This window comes from Taudactylus pleione, unplaced genomic scaffold (assembly GCF_031769625.1).
Source record: "Taudactylus pleione unplaced genomic scaffold, aTauple2 ptg000265l, whole genome shotgun sequence".
In the NCBI taxonomy this organism is placed as follows: Eukaryota; Metazoa; Chordata; class Amphibia; order Anura; family Myobatrachidae; genus Taudactylus; species Taudactylus pleione.
Genome location: NW_028284667.1, coordinates 9,273,634 through 9,277,787, shown reverse-complemented (window position 1 = coordinate 9,277,787; position 4,154 = coordinate 9,273,634). Strand labels below are relative to the sequence as shown.

The window sequence follows — 4,154 nt, the reverse complement described above, 5'->3', positions numbered from 1 at the left end:
CATATTATGGTTACCACTGTGGCTCTGCAACAAGACACAGCAGCGACTGCGCACTTAAACCTGCACCAGTAAGCAACCATGCAAAACTGTATATAAATACATCTCCCCCTAAGTGAGCACCACACCCTGTCTTATTGTACTTATTTTTCTTTGTTTCAGATACTTATAATTGTGATGTTGTGATTTTTTTGCAGAAAAAATATTCAGAATGCTGTTTAATCTCCTATATGAAGCTCTCATAATCTACAGTCACATTGGATTGTGCATTGCAAAGTCAGACAACAGAAGCCTTCCATGCACAATTGAAGAAAATGACTCATCAGTCATTTTTGACTGTCATGCAAGAAGATTGAAAAACATTCCATCGCCCATCACGTACGTGGCTAACTCTGTACAGCTGCTGTTGTCTGACAATCTTCTGCAGACTATACCAAATACTGCCTTTCGGGATTGGCATAATTTAACGAAATTAGATTTAAGCTCGAATTACAATCAATGCAATACTGATGCCTGTGAAGTAAGGGTAATAATTAAGGATGAAACATTCACCAACCTAACAACACTGAAACAGCTGATTATTGATAACAATAATTTGCACAATGTACCCACTGGACTGCCCATTTCACTACTTCAGTTAAGTTTACGGTATAACAATATATCCTTGGTCAGCAATGAAAGTTTTTCAATGGTTAATCATCTTGAAGAGCTGTACCTGGACCATAACTGTTACTATGGTAATAGTTGTCCTGGAGTTTTTGATATTAAAGATGGAGCATTTTTTCAGTTAAAAGGATTAAACATTTTGTCTTTGTCGTTTAACAACTTAATGAAGGTTCCCCCAATACTGCCATCATCCTTAAAAGAACTTTATTTGAGCAGTAACAAAATAAATGTTATAGACAAAGATGACTTCATCAATCTAACTGATTTAGAAATCCTACATTTAAGTGGTAACTGCCCAAGATGTTTCAATGCTTTATTTCCATGCAAACCTTGTGCTGGACAAGCTTCACTTAAAATACATCCATACGCATTTCAGAACCTTAATAAATTGCTGGAGCTTAACCTGGGCAATGCATCTTTGACGTCAGTATCAAGACTGTGGTTTCTAAACACGACTCGTCTTAAAGTGTTAAATCTTGAGAAGAACTATCTGGTGAAGGAAATGGAAAAAGCAGAATTTTTACTTAATTTGCCTTACCTTCAAAAACTTGATTTATCATTTAATTATGAGATAAGAACATATTTCAAATATATAAATCTTTCAGATAACTTTTCAAAATTAGTATCCCTCCAAGAGTTGCATATAAAAGGTTATGTCTTTCAAGAAATCACAAGTAATAACATTGCACCACTAACAAATATAAGCACACTGAATATTATTAATTTTGGTATAAACTTTATTAGGTTAGTTGATTTGAAAGTGTTTCAGAAATTCCAAAACCTAACACTAATATACTTGTCTGAAAACAGAATCTCTCCATTTGCTAAGAGAGTTAATCAGAGCAGAAGATTTGAAAGATCTACAAGTCAAAAAGTTCAACAACGTTCCACCAATGAGGATGTTACACATATGGCATCTTCTACAAGAAATATTAACTGGTCTGACCAAATCATTAATCCCTTGTGTAGCTCATATGGCAAAACTTTAGATCTTAGCTCGAACAGCATTTTCTTTATAGCTTCAGAAGAATTCAGTTCATTATCAGATGTAGTGTGTGTGAATTTGTCCCACAATTACATTGATCAAAATCTGAATGGGACAGAATTTATCTACTTATCAAGTTTAACATATTTAGATCTTTCATATAATAAATTAGATTTTGATTCTTCTAATGCATTTAAAGAATTGTCGAGGCTAAAAGTTTTAGATTTGAGTTACAACAGCAAATATTTTGTTGTGGAGGGAGTGACTCACAATTTTCAATTTATTCATAATCTTCCCAGTCTACAAGTGTTAAATCTAAGTTGGAATGGAATCTCCACTCTAACAGAGTATGAAATGAACAGTATCTCCCTACAAGAGCTAAGGTTTTCAGGGAACCGTTTGGATGTGATGTGGAGTAAGTGGAACCAGCATTATTTGGATATTTTTAAGAACTTTACCAATCTTAAAATCCTCGATCTATCTAATAATGAGCTTAAAACACTTCCTGAGAAAATAGTTGCCAATTTACCTACAAATCTCACCAAACTGTATTTAAACCATAATAAATTATCATTTTGGGAGTGGAAAATATTGAAGTACTTTCAACATCTGGAGCTTATTGACCTCAGTGGTAACATGCTGACAACACTAGATAACAACATGTACAATTACACATCATCCTTGCAGATACTTCTACTCAACAACAATCTGATTTCCAGTTTGCCAGACGTGTTTCTTTTTAAAGCCACCAGCCTTGCTGCTCTAGATTTACGCTACAACCATCTTCAGAGCATAAACAAATCAGTATTTTTGTCTGGGAATGATAACTATTTAAAGGTACTGTGGTTGGAAGGAAATCCGTTTGATTGTACTTGCGAAATTGTTGACTTTTTAGACTGGATCAGATCAAATAATGTTACAATTCCGCTACTGGCTACTGACGTCATGTGTGCCGCTTCCGATTACAGAAAGGAAAAAAGCATTATACACTTTGACACACATGCATGTAGCCTAGATGCTATTTCTATGATACTATGCTTTGTGTCATTTTCTTTCATTGTTCTTATTATTATATTACCAATTATGAAACATTTATTTTACTGGGATGTATGGTATGTATACCATTGGTGCATGTCAAAGCTGAAACTTAACAAAGTCAGTAATTCAGAAAGTCTATATGATGCATTTATCACTTATGATGAGACAGATCCAGCAGTCACTGACTGGGTATTTAATGAACTGTGTTACCAGTTGGAAGTCGGAGGAGAAAAACACATACTTCTCTGCTTAGAAGAAAGAGACTGGGAGCCGGGAAAAGCCGTCATTGACAATATTATACAAAGTATTAACCAAAGCAAAAAGACAGTATTTGTACTAACTAAAAGATATGTGAAGAGTGGAAAGTTCAGAACAGCATTTTATTTGGCTATGCAAAAACTGATGGATGAGAATATGGATGTGATTGTCATTGTACTACTGCAGCCTGTTCTTCAACATTCCCAGTATCTGAAGCTTAGGAAAAAAATATGCTCAAGTTCAATTTTGGAATGGCCCAAAAATCCCCATGCAGAAGATTTTTTCTGGCAAACAATGAAAAATGTTTTATTGACAGAAAACAGCAGCAGGTACAACAACTTGTATACAGCGTCTGTAACTACTTAGCATTATAACTCATGTGCTTCTCCTTCCCTGACTTATATCATTTATAACTCCCCATAACATCACCTAACATTTGGTTGCTGACTCCCCGCTGCTTACTTAAGTGTTACGATCGCTAATACAGCAAAATGTATAAACCTTGTCCTTGCCCTGCATTGTTTACTACTGTTAAATGACTGTTTTCTTGTGTGATCATTTGCTTATGTACTTTTTAAGGCCCTGTGGAACCCTTGTGGTGCCATATAAAGGATAATAATAACTGTAAATAAATATATAATTGTATCTAAAATGGTTTCGGTGGCATTTACATCAGATCTGAAAAATCGCTCCATTAATAATCTGCTGAAGACATTTATCCAGTAAGAGGAGTATTTAGTGATAAGGCAGACCATTATTAATGATCAAACAGAAATTTCTTATGCAATAACCCTCACATTACAGGAATTATCCTACATGACAGCGGGATGTAGTTAAGTGATCCCGACAGCAGAATGCTGCCGGCTAGGGATGAATGATAGGCATCGTGATACCGACACCTATCATAGTCCCGACGTGGGTCGGAACGAGGTAAGTCCGGGGCGCGCATCTTCTTAGCTGCGGGGGGAGGGTTAGGTTATGGGGCTACCGGGGAGTACTTAGGGTTAGGCACCCCCCGGAAGGGTTAGGGTTAGGCTAGGGGAAGGGGGGTTAGGGTTAGGCACCCCCGGGGGAGGTTAGGTTTAGGCACCACCCCGGGAGAGTTAGGTTTAGGGAATGGTGAGGGTGGGGTAGGTTTAGGCACTAGGGGGGGAGGTTAGGGTTAGGCACCCCTAAGGGAGGGTTAGGGGGGGAGAGGGGAAGGTTATCT

At 37.0% G+C, this 4,154-nt stretch overlaps 1 pseudogene; it reads left to right on the top strand.

The window, feature by feature from the left end:
* The first annotated feature begins 208 nt into the window (after nucleotides 1–208).
* On the top strand, nucleotides 209–3,461 carry LOC148514004 (toll-like receptor 8 pseudogene; annotated as a pseudogene).
* Nucleotides 3,462–4,154: the final 693 nt, after the last annotated feature.